This window comes from Carcharhinus amblyrhynchos, unplaced genomic scaffold, assembly GCF_965287045.1.
Source record: "Carcharhinus amblyrhynchos unplaced genomic scaffold, sCarAmb.v2.hapA scaffold_41, whole genome shotgun sequence".
NCBI lineage: Eukaryota > Metazoa > Chordata > Chondrichthyes > Carcharhiniformes > Carcharhinidae > Carcharhinus > Carcharhinus amblyrhynchos.
In genome coordinates this window covers 2,525,145-2,543,909 of record NW_027649782.1, presented here as the reverse complement: position 1 = coordinate 2,543,909, position 18,765 = coordinate 2,525,145, and the positions used below count along the sequence as shown (strand labels likewise).

Below are 18,765 nucleotides of genomic sequence, written 5' to 3'. Positions count from 1 at the left end.
ATGAAGCTGGTACTTCTGGGGTACGGAAAGAAAAGGATTTGGATTTGGCTCCTTGAACCTGCTCCATCATTCATTCCGATGAAGGCTCTTCTTCTTCAGCTCTACCATCTGATATTATTCCCTTGTCCTTTAATTCTCTCCGAATCCAAAAGCATTTCAATCTCAGTCTCGGATAGACTCAATGAATGAACATTCACAATCCTCTGGAGTAGAGAATTCCAAAGATTCCTCACTCTCAGATAGAAGGGATTCCTCCTCATTTCAGTTCCAATTGGCCACCCTTTCTTCTGAGATTATGACCTCCCCAATTTCATACAATCCCTACAGTGCAGAAGGAGGCCATTGAATCCACACTGACTCTTTGATAGAGTATCTTACTCAGGCCCTTTCCCCCACTCCATCTTCGTAATCCCACCAAGGCTAATCCCTCTAACTTGGGAACTAAGGGGCAATTTAGCATGGCCAATCCACCTAACCTGAACACCTTTGGAGTGTGGGAGGAAACTGGAACGCCCGGAGGAAACCCAGATGGGCATGGGGAGAACACGCGGATTCTGTCAATCACCCAAGGCCAGAATTGAACCCGGGTCCCGGGGTGGTGTGGGGCAGCAGTGCTAACCACTGATCTAAACTTTCCTGAGAGAGGAAATATCCCCCCCACATCTACCCTAACAGGTCCCTTTACAATGTTATATGCTTCAATTAGATTGCCATTCATTTGTCTAATCTCTGGGGAATACAGGCCTCAACCTTTCCTCAGAGGACAATCTCCTCATCACAAGATCAGCCTAGTGAACCTTTGGGGCTCTCTCTCCTAAGCAAGTGTCACCTTCATTAGATAACCCAAGCAAAACTGTACACAGCATCCCAGGTATTGTCCAACGAAAGCCATCCTCGTCATTTGTACTCAATTTCTTTGCAGTAAATTCTCTCCTGATTGCTTGCTGTACCTGGATATTTAGAACATAGAACATTCCAGCGCAGTACAGGCCCTTCGGCCCTCGATGTTGCGCCGACCAGTGGAACCAATCTAATGACCCTCTAACCTAAACTATTCCAATGTTATCCATATGCCTATCCACTGACCATTTGAATGCCCTTAAAGTTGGCGAGTCCACAACTGCTGCAGGCAGGGCATTCCATGCCCTTACTACCCTCTGAGTAAAGAACCTACCTCTGACATCCGTCCTATAATTACCACCCCTTAATTTAAAGCTATGTCCCCTCGTGTTAGCCATCACCATCCGAGGTAAAAGACTCTCACTGTCCACCCTATCTAACCCTCTGATCATCTTGTATGCCTCAATCAGGTCACCTGGTCACCTTCTCAAATAGGAGGCAGAGAGTGGGGGTCAATGGGTGCTATTCGGATTGGCGGTTGGTGACTAGTGGGGTGCCCCAGGGGTCGGTGCTGGGGCCTCAGCTATTTACCATTTATATAGATGATCTGGAGGAGGGAACCGAGTGCAGGGTGTCGAAATTTGCTGATGACACCAAGATTGGGGGAAAGGCAAATTGTGCGGAGGGTGTGGAGAGTCTGCAGAAGGATCTAGATAGGCTGGGCGAATGGGCCAGGAAATGGCAAATGGAATTTAATGTTGGCAAGTGTGAGGTGGTCCACTTTGGTAGGAAGAATGGTAGGAAGGACTATTACTTACGTGGCGAAAAACTGCAGCAGGCGACGGTGCAGAGGGACCTCGGGGTCCTTGTGCATGAGTCGCAAAAACCCAGCTTGCAGGTGCAGCAGGTGGTCAGGAAGGCGAATGGATGCTGGCCTTCATAGCGAGGGGGATTGAATATAAAAGTAGGGAGGTCTTGCTGCAGCTGTATAGGGCATTGGTGAGGCCGCAGCTGGAGTACTGTGTGCAGTTTTGGGCGCCACACCTGCGCAAGGATATTTTGGCCCTGGAGGGAGTGCAGAGGAGGTTTACTAGGCTGATACCGGAGTTGAGGGGATTGAGCTATGAGGAGAGGCTGAATAAACTAGGCTTGTACTCGTTAGAGTTTAGAAGAATGAGGGGAGATCTCATTGAGACGTATAAGATGATGAATGGGATGGATAGGATAGAGGTGGAGAGACTCTTCCCGCTCAAAAAAGACAGTAGGACTAGGGGGCACAGCCTCAAGATAAAGGGGAGGCGGTTTAGAACGGAGTTGAGGAGGAACTTCTTCACTCAAAGGGTGGTGAATCTCTGGAATTCTCTGCCCGTTGAAGTGGTGGAGGCTGCCTCGCTAAATATTTTTAAGAAGCGGGTTGATGGGTTCTTGATAAGAGAGGGGATTAAGGGTTATGGGGAGAGGGCGGGAAAGTGGAACTGAGCCACAACAGATCAGCCATGATCTTATTGAATGGCGGGGCAGGCTCGAAGGGCTAGATGGCCTACTCCTGCTCCTATTTCTTATGTTCTTATGTTCTTCTTCTTTCCAATGAAAATAACCTCAAGTCCCTCGGCCTTTCCTCATAAGACCTTCCCACCATACCAGGCAACATCCTGGTAAACCTCCTCTGCACCCTTTCCAATGCCTCCACATCTTTCTTATAATGCGGCGACCAGAACTGTACGCGATACTCCAAGTGCGGCCGCACCAGAGTTTTGTACAGTTGCAACATGACTTCACAGCTCCGAAATTCAATCCCTCTACCAATAAAAGCTAACACACCGTACGCCTTCTTAACAACCTTATCAACCTGGGTGCCAACTTTCAGGGAGCTATGCACATGTACACCGAGATCTCTTTGCTCGTCAACACTTCTAAGAGTCCTTCCATTAGCCCTATATTCTGTACTCCTGTTCCTCTTACCAAAGTGAATCACCTCACACTTTTCTGTATTAAACTCCATCTGCCACCTCTCGGCCCAGCTCTGCAGCTTATCTATGTCCCTCTGCAAACTGTAACATCCATCCTCACTGTCTACAACTCCTCCGACTTTGGTGTCGTCAGCAAATTTACTAACCCATCCTTCTACACCCTCATCTAGGTCATTTAGCTACATCCAGACTCCTGAGAACACCAATCCCGGCCACTCACCATTTCAAAAACATTCTGCTTTTCTACTGATATTTCCAAATTGGATAACATCGCACGTCAGATTGTGGGGTGGGGGTGAGATCGGATGACGGGTAAATACAGAGTATTTTAACGTGTGGGATGGTGATTGTAGGATTACCCTCCCTCTCCCTCTGTGTAGGGTTGCGAGGTCCGGAGTGGATTTGATTCTGACAGAGGGAGTGAGCAGGAACGTTCCCAATCAATCAGGAGTACCTGATGATTGGAGGTGAATGGGGCCTAATCCAGAGGGAAGCAGATTAGCCGAGAATATCTGGGGTAAAGCACTCCTTCTTGTTTTTTTAATTCATGGGACATGGGTGTCAATGGATGAGCCAGCATTTATTCCCCATCTCTAGTTGCCCTTGAACCGGATGGCTTGCTAGGCCATTTTAGACGGCAGCTGAGAGTCAACCACATTACTGTGTCTCAGGAGCCACATGTGGGCCAGACCAGGTAAAGATGGCAGATTTCCTTCCCTAAAGGACATTAGTGAACCAGATGGGCTTTTCTGACAATCAACAATAGTTTCATGGTCATCAGGGGATTCTGAATTCCAGATGTTTTCCTTATTGAATTCATCTGCCTTGGCGGGATTCGAACCCGAATCCCCAGAATACTGGCTAAATTTCTGGATTAATAGTCTCGTGACAATACCACTCAGCCATCGTCTCATCCTATGTGTTTAGCAATGTTGAGAAAACAATTACCTCTTCCAGAAACAGTCCTTGCCCCTCTTTGTCAGGTTTCCTGAGGCCTGGGAGACTGGGCTTCATATTTAAAATGGAGATTAAATTATGTAAATGAGTAACCTCCGTCCTGCATTGAAACTGGAAATGGATGGGGCTGGACTCAAGTTTAAGCTTTTTAAGATGTTTACATTCCACTGTCAGATCCCAGTGGTGGGAAGAAGATTTTTCCTTGGGTATTAATTGCCCAATTAAGGGCTTCAATTGGCCCATTGGTGGATTGGTGGGGTGTGGGGTGGATTGGTGGGGTGTGGGGGGGTGGATTGGTGGGGTGTGGGGGGGTGGATTGGTGGGGTGTGGGGGGGGTGGATTGGTGGGGTGTGGGGGGTGGATTGGTGGGGTGTGGGGGGGTGGATTGGTGGGGTGTGGGGGGGTGGATTGGTGGGGTGTGGGGGGTGGATTGGTGGGGTGTGGGGGGGTGGATTGGTGGGGTGTGGGGGGGTGGATTGGTGGGGTGTGGGGGGTGGATTGGTGGGGTGTGGGGGGGGGTGGATTGGTGGGGTGTGGGGGGTGGATTGGTGGGGTGTGGGGGGGGTGGATTGGTGGGGTGTGGGGGGGTGGATTGGTGGGGTGTGGGGGGTGGATTGGTGGGGTTTGGGGGGGGTGGATTGGTGGGGTTTGGGGGGCGGATTGGTGGGGTGTGGGGGGTGGATTGGTGGAGTGGGGGGGGTGGATTGGTGGGGTGTGGGGGGGTGGATTGGTGGGGTGTGGGGGGGTGGATTGGTGGGGTGTGGGGGGGTGGATTGGTGGGGTGTGGGGGGGTGGATTGGTGGGGTGTGGGGGGGTGGATTGGTGGGGTGTGGGGGGTGGTTGTGGGGGTGGGGGGTGGCTGTGGGAGGGGGGGTAGATCACCCAATGCCACCAGCAGTGCTGATACAACTGTGATGGAGTCAGATGGATAGAATCATAGAATCCTACATTTGGCCCATCAGGTTTGCACTGACTCTCCAACAGAGCATCTTACTCAGGCTCTATCCCCCTAACCCCATACATTTTCCCCACCTACCTTTCCTTAACCTACACACCTTTGTAAGTTTATTTTTTTTTTAAGTTTATTTTGTTACTGTCACGAGTAGGCTTATATTAACACTGCGACAAAGTTACTGTATAAGTCTGCTAGTCACCACAGTCCGGGTACACGGAGGGAGAATTTAGCATGGTCAATGCATCTAACCAGCATGCCTTTTGGACTGTGGGAGGAAGCCGGAGCACCCCGGAGGAAACTCACGTAGATACGGGGAGAATGTGCACCCCTTTATTGTGGAGTCCAGGGGATGTGGACAAAAGTCGTAGGTAGAAGTAGTATTGGAATGAGGCACTCACTGAGTGTTAAAATGGGCAGCGCGGGCTTGTAGGGACTGTTTCCTGTGCTGTGTTGTTCTTTGTTCCGCACAGTCACCCAAGACCGGAACTGAACCCGGGTCCCCAGCACTGTGAGACAGCAGTGCTAACCACTGTGCCACCATGCCGTAGGTGGCTGGATTTTATATGACCCCCTCCTCCCCTGCAGTGGGGGAGCGTAGAATCCAGCTTAATATCTTCTGACGTGACCGAGCAAGCCAACACGAGGATCATACCGGTGCCACCCACTTCCTCACAAACAGATCCCAAGCCTTAGCTCAGTGGTCGCACCCTTCAGACAAGAGTTTGCAGATGGTGGGTTTCAGAATGCCCCAGAAACCTGGGCAGATAATAATCCAGGCTGTTGCTTTGTTGCCCGATGGCAAAAGGCTCTACCCAAGGTGCCATCTCTCAGTCAATGCCAGAATCATAGAACCCTACAGTGCAGAAAGAGGCCCTTCAGCCCATCAAGTCTGCACCGAACACAATCCCACCCAGTCCCTGACCCCCCATATCCCTACATATTATACCCACTAATCCCTCTAACCTATGCATCCCTGGACACTAAGGGGCAATTTCTTAGCACGGCCAATCAACCTAACCCGCACATCTTTGGACTGTGAGAGGGAACTGGAGTACCCGGAGGAAACCCACGCAGACACGGGGAGAATGTGTAAACTCCACACAGACAGTGACCCGAGCCGGGGATCGAACCCAGGACCCTGGAGCTGCGGAAGCAGCAGTGCTAACCCACTGTGCTACCGTGCCGCCCATAAACCATGCCACTGAACTGGTCATTTATCTGACTGGTGTGTGTGGGATCTTGCTGTGTGGCATTAGCAGTCACACCTCCCTGTACGAAAACAACAATTCGAAAATACTTAATTGGGATAAGTAGGTGACGCACCGTAGTATGTTAATTGTTTAAATTCCCACCTTCTCAAATAAATCTCGAAGAAAGCGTATAAATATTGTCGAATGGGATAAAAATCTGGAAAAGAGTACACAGATTGCTAAAGGAGATAAGCTACACTTCAAATGGCACTAATCATTTGCTTGGTTGATGGGTTTTCTGATAAGATATTTCTGTCATCCATTAACAGAGGGGATACTGGCTATTGGAGCAGGGGACTGACAGTAATGATTCAATCTGACAGCGAGAGAGGGTATATTTTCTAATCAGTGAAATACAGACAGAACTCTGTGTTCCAATAAATTACTTTCTGAAGTGCAGTTACTGTGATCTTGTAGTCAAACGTAGCAACCAACTTGGATGCACAAGCTAGATAAATGACGAGTTCGCTTGTTTCTCTCTGGTGGTATTAGTCGACGTGTCAATGTTGAGGCCATAAGAACATAAGAAATAGGAGCAGGAGTAGGCCATCTCGCCCTTCGAGCCTGCCCCGCCATTCAATAAGATCATGGCTGATCTGAAGTGGATCAGTTCCACTTTCCCGCTTTCTCCCCATAACCCTTAATTCCCCTGTCTATCAGAAACCTATCTACCCGTGACTTAAATATATTTAGCGAGGTAGCCTCCACCACTTCAATGGGCAGAGAATTCCAGAGATTCACCCCCCTTTGAGTGAAGAAGTTCCTCCTCAACTCCGTTCTAAACTGCCCCCCCACTTACCTTGAGACTGTGCCCTCTAGTCCTGTTGTCCTTTCTAGGCGGGAAGAATCTCTCTATCTCTACCCTATCCATCCCCTTCATTATCTTATATGTTTCTATAAGATCCCCCCTCACCCTTCTAAACTCCGAGTACAAACCCAGTCTATTCAGCCTCTCTTCATAGTCCAACCCCCTCAACTCCGATATCAGCCTGGTGAACCTCCTCTGCACTCCCTCCAAGGCCAAAATATCCTTGCGCAAGTGCGGCGACCAAAACTGCACACAGTACTCCAGCTGCGGCCTCACCAGTGCCCTGTACAGTTGCAGCAAGACCTCCCTGCTTTTATATTGGGGTACTGGGAGGCCTCCCACGTTGTTTCTCCAGTAATGGGTAGTGCACCATTCCCTTAGATACTGCAATGGCAATGCAAGTATTCAGGGCCTGGAGCTGGAGTTGAACCCTTGGCTATCTAATTCAGGGGCAAGTGTGATGCCTATCTGTGATTTATGTATGGTCGGGGTTTGATGTCCCTTTAAGAGTGTGGGTCACGTCATCCCCTGAGAGGGGTTTAGCTCCTCCCAGTGCAGAACTGTTAAGCAGTTTAGGATTTGACTGTGGGACAGTGCAAACAAAGAATGAAGATCATAGAGCACTACAGTGCAGAAAGAGGCCCTTCAGCCCATCGAGTCTGCACTGACCACAATCCCACCCAGGCCCTACCCCCACATCCCTACATATTTTACCTGCTAATCCCTCTAATCTAAGCATCCTAAGGGGCAATTTTAGCATGGCCAATCAACCTAACCCGCACATCTTTGGACTGTGGGAGAAAACCAGAGCACCCGGAGGAAACCCACACAGACACAAGGAGAATGTGCAAACTCCACACAGACAGTGACCCGAGCCGGGAATCGAACCCAGGACCCTGGAGCTGTGAAGCAGCAGCGCTAACCACTGTGCTACCGCGCTACCCAAGAGTTCCCAATGTTTAGTTCATGAGGCCTACTTCATGTTTCTTCTTGCATTTTACTTTGTTCAATACATATCTAACACTATTGCTCTTAACACAAACATATCAAATGCAATGTATGGTAATCTAAAGAGTTAAAGAATAACAGCATTCCAGGAGAGCTCTTATACATGTGTTACCTGCTGAGCAATACTGTCCCAACTGTTATATCTTGTGTTAATGTGCCTGACATACTGTGTTGACGCATGCCAAACATTTACTTGCTCAGCAGTGTGTTAATCAGTATGGTAAGCGACATACAATATCATAACTAACGAGCAGAGGCACACTGATTAACTGGTGTAACAGTGGACTTCATGTCAGATCCTAGTTCAGCCCATCAGCTTGCTGTTAATTGTATTAATGTTAGATCGGGCGGGGGGTCACTTAGATAGAACATAGAACACTACAGCACAAACAGGCCCTTCGGCCCACAAGTTGCGCTGATCATATCCTTACCTGCCAGGCCTATCTATAACTCTCAATCCCATGCACTCATCCAGAAGTCTCTTAAAAGACCCCAGCGAGTTTGCCTCTACCACCACCGACGGCAGCCGATTCCACTCACTCACCACCCTCTGAGTGAAAAACTTACCCCCGACATCTCCTCTGTACCTGCTCCCCAGCACCTTAAACCTGTGTCCTCTCATCTGCTCATCTTCAGTTCGGATGGAAGACACGTCTGACCCATTTCTCCACATTCTCTACCATGGGCAAGCAAACAGGTCCCAGAGCCACTGCAGCCGGAACAGGGATTGAACCCTGAGCTGTTGACACCAATCTGACTCCAGAGGAGTCATAGAAACTCAACAGTGCAGGAGGTGGCCATTGAATCTGCACTGACTCTCTGAGAGAGTATCTTAACCAGGCTCTATCCCTGTGCCCCCACACATTTAGAGTGGCCAGTCCACCTAATCTGCACATCTTTGGTCTGTGGGAGGAAACTGGAGTACCCGGAGGAAACCCACACAGACACCAAGAAAAAAGTGCAAACTCCAGACACCAAGGCAGGAATCGAACCCGGGTCCCCGGCGTTGTAAGGCAGCAGTGCTAACCACTGTGCCACCTTGCTGTAGGTATGTATATGTTGTCACAGTGATGGTAGAGATTCCAGTGTTATTTCTGTCACTGCCATTGATTTATAAGCTGACACACAACCTGCTTGAATGCATTATGAATGTACCTTGGTCATCAGATCCTGGAGTGAGATTTGTACCCAGAACTTTGTGGCTCAGAGGGATGGATGCTACCCACTGCGCCACAGGACCACCATCATTTAGATATCTACACGGTTTCCAGATAAATACAGTCATCCTACCTGTTCAAACAGTCCTGGGGTGAAGCAGACTGCACTAATTGTGGAAGTATATTTTTAGATCTCTATAGGAAGCAGTCCAAGGATTTTCACAACCATTTTTACTGCTTTTATTAAGTTTCTTCCCTGTTGGCACCTCATTAGTTCGGAGATTTTGTGTTTTAATACTGCCATTTGTTTGGTCGGTTCTGATGACTATGCAGTGGCTTTCGCAATGGGAAGCCCCCAGCAGCACTTCCATTATTTTAGAGAGACAAGAAAGGCAGGAAACAATTGCAGCCAGAAATAGTATCACTTGGGGACAGCACAGTGGCACACAGTGGTTAGCTCTGCTGCCTCACAAAACCAGGGAGCTGAGCTTGATTCTTGGCTTGGGTCACTGTCTGTGTGGAGTCTGCACATTCTCCCCGTGCCTGCATGGGTTTCCTCTGGGTGCTCCAGTTTCTTCTGACAATCTAAAAGGTTGTCTCTCTCTCTCTCTACTCAGCAGGTGCGTCGGTCTGCTTTGTTGTCCAACATACACACGGTGGGTCGTGCGTGGGCTGCTCTTGGATGTTTCGAGAGTAGCCTAGCACTTTGCGTACGCTTAAAACTGGACCAGCAGATGGGCACCACGACAGCTCAGTGACTATCACTGTTTGCTGGGCAGATACATGGATTTGGGCCGGTGTCTGTGGGAGTTTGCGCATTCTCCCCGTGCTTGCGTGGGTTTTCTCCGGGTGCTCTGGTTTCCTCCCACACCCCAAAGATGTGCTCTTAGGCTGATTGGTGTAACAAATTGTCCCAAAATTATTCTCCCCTGAATCTGGTTTCCAATGGGGGTACCGTAAGCATAGACGCGGGTCAAGGGTAGAGGAGGAAAAACACATAGTTAAGATGGTGGCGCGGGCTCGTTGGGCCTGTTTCCCGTGCTGTGTTGTTCTTTGTTCTTTGTGTGCGCTGATTAGGTACATTGGCCATGCTAAATTCTCCCTCAGTGCACCAGAACAAGTGCTAGAGTGTGGCGATAGGGGATTTTCACAGTAACTTCATTGCAGTGTTAATGTAAGCCTATTTGTGACACTAATAAATAAGGTTGACTGCATGGACTGCGCAGAACAGATTCCAGGTTAGGGTAAAGCTGGATTGCAGAACCACAGTGTCTGCTGTATGAATAGATGCAGCTAGCATGCCACACAGCTAGAGTGGCCAGTGGCTGTAACACTGTGTTATCTCCTCCCAGGAATGGTGCAGTGTGATTCGATGGAGAGAGAATGTCCTGGAATGGTTCAGTCAATAGCACTCTCGTCAATATGACCTCTTGAAGCAGCCAAACAGACGGCTTAGTCTTTCCACACTCCGTCACTTGGTCACAGATTCAATTTCTCACACTTGCCCAGTCACTGGGATTTTCTCAGGCACTTTAGTTCAAAATGCCTTTTCCAGAATAAAAACCAAAATGGTCATCCTTTGTAATTTTACCGACATTTCTGTCCCCCCCGTCTCTCCCCTGCCCCCTTACAGAATGATGTAATAGTCAGCTGACTCACTGTAAATAAGGAATGATGTAGAACTGTGAGGAGCTTGGAGTGGCCCAGGGCGAGGCCCCAAGTTTGGAGTAATGATGTTTCTTTACTAAACCCTTTCTTTGATGTATAAGTTGGAGTAAGTTTTGTTGTATTTTCATTAGCTGCATTTTGAAGAATTCCTTCTGAAGAAACACGGTGAACATTGAATTTCTACCTTCCTTGAACCAATCTTTTATGTTCAAAAGGATTTGGGCGAGCCGGTCCATATTTACCTTGCATTGGGCTGTCGTTGTGTTCAGTGAGGCTGTTGACCCACCCAAAGTGCTGACTACTCTCTTCCGTAAGGCAGCAACAGCAGACTCCAAAATGGTTGCTGTCTCCTTTCACTGCTTCTGCTCTGCAGGCAGTTCCCACCTCCTGCTGATACTCAATGTCTCTTATTGAGTGTCAAGATCACCTCTGGCTCTCAGAAGACTGAGGAAATTTGGCATGTCAGCTATGACTCTCGCCAACTTTTACAGATGCACCATAGAAAGCATTCTTTCTGGTTGTATCACAACTCCTGCTCTGCCCAAGACTGCGAGAAACTACAAAGGGTCGTGAATGAAGCCCATCCCATCACGCAAACCAGCCTCCCATCCATTGACTCTGTCCCTACTTCCCATGGCCTCAGAAAAACAGCCAGCATAATTACGGACCCCACGCACCCCGGACATTCTCTCTTCCACCTTCTCCTGTCGGGAAAAAGGTACAAAAGTCTGGGGTCACGTACCAATCGACTCATAACAGCTCCTTCCTTGCTGTTATAAGACTTTTGAATGGACCTACATCGCATTAAGAACATAAGAACATAAGAAATAGGAGCAGGAGTAGGCCATCTAGCCCTTCGAGCCTGCCCCGCCATTCAGTAAGATCATGGGTGATCTGAAGTGGATCAGTTCCACATTCCCGCTTTCTCCCCATAACCCTTAATCCCCTTGCCTATCAAAAACCTATCCACCCGTGACTTAAATATATTTAGCGAGGTAGCCTCCACCACTTCAACGGGCAGAGAATTCCAGAGATTCACCACCCTTTGAGTGAAGAAGTTCCTCCTCAACTCCGTTCTAAACTGCCCCCCACCCCTTATCTTGAGGATCTTTCTCTAGCTATGACTGTACACTCAAATCTGCACTCTCTCCTTTCCTTTTCTATGAATGGTATGCGTTGTCTGTAGCGCATGCAGAAACAATAATTTTCACTGTATATGCATGTGACAATAATAAATCAAATCAATGGGGCATTTTCATTCTAAAACGGCATTGTACGAGGGAGGCAGATACAACGCAGGGTTGGGATATGAAAATTATCCGGGTACTGTACACACTACCTTGGATTAAAAATGAAGCTATAGATACCTGTTATTAGACCAGATTTCAATCTTAAAGGGTACAGATTTAAAACTGCTGATGTGATTTAACTGGCTTGAATATTGATTAGTCTCCTTGTTATTTATTATGCCTTCAACAGCGCCAGAGTTTTAACTCGGATTTTGTGAGTGATTGTGTTACCGATGCGCTGCCTTAGAATAAGACATTCCTAGCTGATCTACTTCATCGCCGTGGTAACTTGATTTCGCAGCCTGAAGTAAAGACAGATCCATTTTTATCTGCACCTTAAATCGAACCATTCTATAACTTTGGAACCATCTGAAATAGAACAGAAAGCTAATTTTAGCTCCTTTTCAGAGCGCGATGAGGAATATCAACGTTCTTTGCATTCATCACCTCCCGCTTTGCGACCGTCGCTGTATAGTGTCAGCAGGAAATCAGTTCTGCAGACTTTTTTCTGTGGCTGTGTGCTGCAAATTATTTAGTTTAGTCTCGGAGGTTCTCAGCATCCAGAGGTGATTTTCTCAGCGTGTGAGACCATCTTGTACAATGATAAATATTTGGCATTCAGCTCTCTGCTTCGATGTCTAATGCGAGGTATCAATCACTCCAAGCTTCACCCAACTGCACTCTGACTGTCTGAAGCTGATAATGTGTCAAGCATCTCACACTGTGCCAGAGGAGAGATTCCCCTGAGAGAGAGAGAGGGCCCTGTCTACCATTGACTGTAGACTGGGTTAACCCATCCCATCAAATTCCAGTGGTGGTTGGGGGGGTTAGCTGGTAGGGATAGAACAGTGGCTCAATGTTTAGCATTGTTGTCTCACAGCATCGGGGAGCTGGGTTCAATACCTGCCTTGGGTCACTGTCTGTGTGGAGTTTGCACATCCTCCCCATATCTGCGTGGGTTTTCTTCGGGTGCTCCGGTTTCTTCTAACAGTCGAAAGACATTTTGGTTAGGTGTGTTGGCCACGCTAAATTCTCTCTCAGTGTACCCGAACAAGCACCAGAGTGTGGCGATAGGGGATTTTCATACTAACTTCATTGCAGTGTTAATGTAACTCTACTTGTGACACTAATAAATAAGTGGATAACTGGGAGAAAGGTGGCGTGTCTTTCAGTAGATTTGACCCACCACAGAGTCATAGAATCCCTACAGTGCAGAAGGCCATTCGGCCTATCGAGCCTGAACAATCCCATTCAGACCCCATTCCCTTAACCCCTCTTATGTACCCAGCTAATCCCCCCTAACACCAAGGGGCAACCTCGGGGCCAATCCACCCAACCCGCACATTTTTGGAGTGTGGGAGGAAACCGGAACACCCGGAGGAAACCCACGCAGACATGGGGAGAACATGCAAACCCCACTCAGTCCCCTAAGGCAGCAAATCGAACCTGGGTCCCTGGTGCTGAGAGGCAGCAGCATTAACCACTGTGCTGCCATTAGCCATACCAATAGAAATCTCTACATACATAACGTATATATTATATATAGAGCAGGAGGATTTGTTATACTCCCAGTCATTTGCAGCTGCGATGAAGTGTCTTATTTTTCACAACTTGAAGCTGATTGTAAACCATCAACTACAAGCAAGAAGACAGGGGAATATACTGACAAGCCAGCACTTAGAGGATAACAGTGCTGGTCTTGCAACCCTGATAGTCATAAACACTCAATTAATTTGCAAATATTGGAGTTGAGTGACACATTTCACAGTACCTAGTCTTGGATTACTTTTTAAACACTTTCTTGAAGTTTTAGTCTCCGTTGTAGTTACGGCCAAATTCAGTTTCACAGTGTCAGCGAAAGGTTAATAAGTATCATACCACTGACTGTATTGTGTGATCCTGCACTGACTCCAACATTCTCAAAGAGCAGATTAGCAGGAATACATTAAACACTGCATAATGCAGCTTTCTGGGTCTGTTAAAAAGCTTGCACGGAACAATCTGAACCAGAATGAATCCATTATCAGCTGGACACAAGTCCATTACTGCCAGGAAAATAGATAATAGAAGTAAATTATAATCCAATAATTCAATGACAATTAGCACTGTTTCAACAGTGTTCCTCAGAGAGACGCAGGACTGAGGAGCTGAGGAATTGCAATGTCACGCTTCGAGGTTGTTCAAGGGCTATATTACTTTGTAAAGTCAGTGCAGAGCATCTGACGTGATCCCAGCATCAGCAGGGATCAGTCACCAGAAATCGGGTGCGTGTCGGGAGTGAGGTACCACCACTGACCCAGGTCAGCCAGGGTCTTTCCTTCCTTGCGATTCTGCTGTGATCAGAGAGAGGATCCCTACGGCGCAGAAAGAAGCCATTCGGCCCATTGAGCCTACACCGGCAACAATCCCACCCAGGCCATCTTCCCGTAACCCCACATATTTACTGTGCTAATCCTCCTGACACTAAGGGGCAATTTAGCACGGCCAGTCAACCTGACCTGCACGTCTTTGGACTGTGGGAGGAAACAGCAGTGTCGAGGAGCAGAGGGACCTCAGGACTCTTAAATCGGCCTTGCAGGGGGAGGACGTGGTCAAGAAGGCATATGGTGTACTGGCCTTCATTAATCGAGGGATTGAGTTTAGGAGTCAGGAGGTAATGCTGCAACTTTATAAGACCCTTGTCAGACCCCACTTGTGTGCAGTTCTGGTCGCCTCACTACAGGAAGGATGTGGAAGCTATTGAGAGGGTGCAGAGGAGGTTTACAAGGATGTTGCCTGGATTGGGAGGCATGCCTTATGAGGATAGGTTGAGGGACCTGGGACTCTTCTCTCTGGAGAGACGAAGGTTGAGAGGCAACCTGATAGAGGTTTATAAAATGTTTGAGAGGAATAGATAGGGTGGATTCTCGGAGTCTATTTCCCAGGGCTGAAATGGTCGCTACGAGAGGACACAGGTTTAAGGTGCTGGGGAGCAAGTACAGAGGAGATGTCAGGGGTAAGTTTTTCACTCAGAGGGTGGTGGGTGAGTGGAATCGGCTGCCGTCAGTAGTGGTAGAGGCAAACTTGTTGGGGTCTTTTAAGAGACTTCTGGATGAGTATATGGGATTTAATGAGATTGCGGGTTATAGATAGGCCTGGTAGGTATGGATATGATCAGCCGAAGGGCCTGTTTGTGCTGTAGTGTTCTATGTTCTATATTCTATGTTCTCTATGTTCTATGAAACTGGAGCACTCGAAGGAAACCCACGCAAACACAGGGAGAAGGTGAAAACTTCATGCAATCACCCAATGCTGGAATTGAACCCATGTCCCTGTGCCTCCAATCATTTACACTTCTTCAAGAATCATCTAGGCTTGTCTCATTTGCCTTTAATATGTGAGGATAATGGAGATGAAGTAGAATGATCGTGTGGAATAATGGAGCAGGCTCATGGATCTGCTGGTCCACTCCTATTCTTATCTTTTGCCTTCTTATCATTGGTTTGGCTGCTCAGTCACTGTTGCCTCCACCTGAACTCAGATAGAACATAGAACATAGAACACTACAGCACAAACAGGCCCTTCGGCCCACGAGTTGCGCCGATCACATCAACACCTATCTATAACCCCCAATCCCATAAAACCCCATATACGCATCCAGAAGTCTTTTAAAAGACCCCAGCGAGTTCGCCTCCACCACCACTGACGGCAGCCGATTCCACTCACTCACCACCCTCTGAGTGAAAAACTTACCCCTAACATCACTTCTGTACTTTCCTCCCCGCACCTTAAATCTGTGTCCTATCTTCCCTATTTCTTATTTTCAGATCTTCCCTATTTCTTATTTTCAGCCATACCTTTCACCAACTCCATCTTGAATAACTTTTCATTTCAAACAGCTTCTAGTTCAAATGAGAGGTCATTGGCACCTCTTTCCACAGCTGCTGTCCGACTGTTGACGTTCCTAACATTTACTTTCTCTTTTCTCCTCTATTTGTTTGTTATGCAACTGTACAGGGCATTGGTGAGGCCGCAGCTGGAGTATTGTGTGCAGTTTTGGTCCCCGTATTTGCGCAAGGATATACTGGCCTTGGAGGGAGTGCAGAGGAGGTTCACTAGGCTGATACCGGGGATGAGGGGGTTAGCCTATGAGGAGAGATTGAATAGACTGGGTCTGTACTCGTTGGAGTTTAGAAGGCTGAGGGGGGATCTTATAGAGACTCACAAGATAATGAAGGGGATGGATAGGGTGGAGGTAGAGAGATTCTTCCCGCTTAGAAAGGAAAACAGAACTAAAGGGCACAGCCTTAGAGTAAGGGTGGGGCGGGCAGTTTAGAACAGAGTTGAGGAGGAACTTCTTCACTCAAAGGGTGGTGAATCTCTGGAATTCTCTGCCCGTTGAAGTGGTGGAGGCTACCTCGCTAAATATATTTAAGTCACGGGTAGATAGATTTCTGATAGACAAGGGAATTAAGGGGAGAAAGCGGGAAAGTGGAACTGATCCACTTCAGATCAGCCATGATCTTATTGAATGGCGGGGCAGGCTCGAAGGGCTAGATGGCCTACTCCTGCTCCTATTTCTTATGTTCTTATAAATTGACATTGAGGTGGACAGGGGCCTGAGAACACATCGCGTTGCAAAAAAAGCTGAACAAATAAAAAATAAAACCCTTAAAACTTAAAATTAAATGGTTTTAGTTTGCTTCATGCCAATCTGCCTCAGTAGAGAGAAGTATGAGACTGAGCAACATAGGTTCAAATGGGCAGAGGTTATCTCTCTCCATCTCCTCTGTGTCCAATATCATTCATCCTCTCTTTGAGCTAATGAGGGAAAAATGTCATCCAACCCTCCTGTTCCTGAACAATTTAGGGCGGCACAGTGGCACAGTGGTCAACTGTGCTGCTTCACAGCTCCAGAGACCCGGGTTCGATTCCCAGCCTGGAATACTGACTGCGTGGAGTTTACACATTGTCCCCGTGTCTGCGTGGGTTTCCTCCGGGTGCTCCGGTTTCCTTCCACAGTCCGAAGATATGCGAGTTAGATTGATTGGCCACGCTAAGTTGCCCCTCAATATCATGGGATTAGCCGGGTTAGGGTTGGGGGGATAGGGCCTGGGTGGGATTGCAGTTGGTGCAGATACGATGGGCTGAATGGCCTCTTCCTGCACTGTAGGGATTGTATTTCTTTTCTATGTCTAATTTCTAATGATTCCAATTATAAAATATCTATCCCTATTGTATGAAATCACAGCAACTACTTATTTTTATGTAGCGCCTTTGAAGTTATTGAAATTCCACAAAGTACTTCCCGCAATCTCATCAAATCAAATTTGATATGAGGTCGCGTAAGCTACATTTGGGCAGGAGACTAAAGGCTTGGTCAAAGATGCAAGTTCCAAGGAGCACCTTGAGGAAAAAGTCATCGAGAGTTTTCGGGAAGGAATTCTCGGATACGTGGACGCAACAGTTGAAAGCATATGTGCAAGGCTGCGGGAAGTAAAATCAGGGATGCTCGGGAGAGCCGAAAGGGTCGGGATTTTGGAGCGTTGTAGAGCTGGAAGAGGTGACACAGATTGGGAAAGGGGGGAGGCCTTTGAGAGATTGGAAAATAATATCGTGCCCCCTCAGGTGAAAAGCTTGCCAAGTTTAATGAGATTGAGGGTTTAATGAGATTGAGGGTTTAATGAGATTGAGGGTTATAGATAGGTCTGTAGGTTGGTAGGTGTTGATGTGATCGGCACAACTCGTGGGCCGAAGGGCCTGTTTGTGCTGTAGTGTTCTATGTTCTATGTTCTATGTACTCAGCAGCCGGGATCTTATCATCGTTCACACCGGCGGGATTTTCCCATTCCGCTGCAGAGGACGGAAATTTGGCCGGGCGCCAAATTCTCCTACCTCGCTGCGGGGGGAGTGTGCGTGAGCGACCATGTCTTTTTTTTATGTTTGTCTGGACGTCAGTCTCGGGTTGGGTATTTACTGAGGTCAACCATCTTCTGACGTGCCACTTAACTGGAGCACCGGAGCAGTGCCCACTTTAGAATAGAATAGAATCCCTACATTGCAGAAGGAGGCCATTCAGCCCATTGAGTCTGCACCAACCACAACCCCACCCAGGCCCTCTGTCCATAGTTGTCCATGGCGTGGAAATGATAAAGGATTCTTTTGAGCTGTTGCAATTGATGAGAAAGGACAGCAGGACTAGAGGGCACAACCTCAAGATAAGGGGGGGGGTGCAGTTTAGATCAGAGTCGAGGAGGAACTTCTTCACTCAAAGGGTGGTGAATCTCTGGAATTCTCTGCCCGTTGAAGTGGTGGAGGCTGCCTCGCTGAATATATTTAAGACACGGGTAGATAGGTTTCTGATCGACAGGGGAATTAAGGGGAGAAAGCGGGAAAGTGGAACTGATCCATTTCAGATCAGCCATGATCTTATTGAATGGCGGGGCAGGCTCGAAGGGCTAGATGGCCTACTCCTGCTCCTATTTCTTATGGTCTTACAGACACAGTGCCGTGAGGTAAGCATTCCCAGGACACTGATCAGACAGTGATATAGTTCCCAACTGGATAGTGTGTGTTATGGCACTGGTATCATTCCCATTTCATCTTGTGCCCTTGACCTTCTGAGTGGTGGGGAGGGTTACAGTTTTAGGATGTGTTGTTGAAGCAGCCTCACTGCCGGGTTCTTGCAGTGTAGCTTGTGGATCTTCCTCGTGCCTGCCACTGTGTATCTCTGGTGAAGAGAGTGAATGTTTGTGGATGGGGTGCCAATGAAGTGGGCTGCTTTGGCTGTGCAGTGTTGAGCTTCTTGTGTGTTGGAACTGCATTCATCCAGGGAAGCTTCGAGTATTCCATTACTTGGCACTGTGGTTTGCATTGCTGCTTCA

General features: G+C 47.9%; 1 protein-coding gene across 1 annotated transcript in view; it reads right to left on the bottom strand.

Annotated features, from left to right (window-relative positions):
• epha8 (eph receptor A8) overlaps window positions 1-18,765 on the bottom strand; it is a 570,939-nt gene that overhangs the window by 32,154 nt on the left and 520,020 nt on the right. The window lies entirely within an intron of this gene.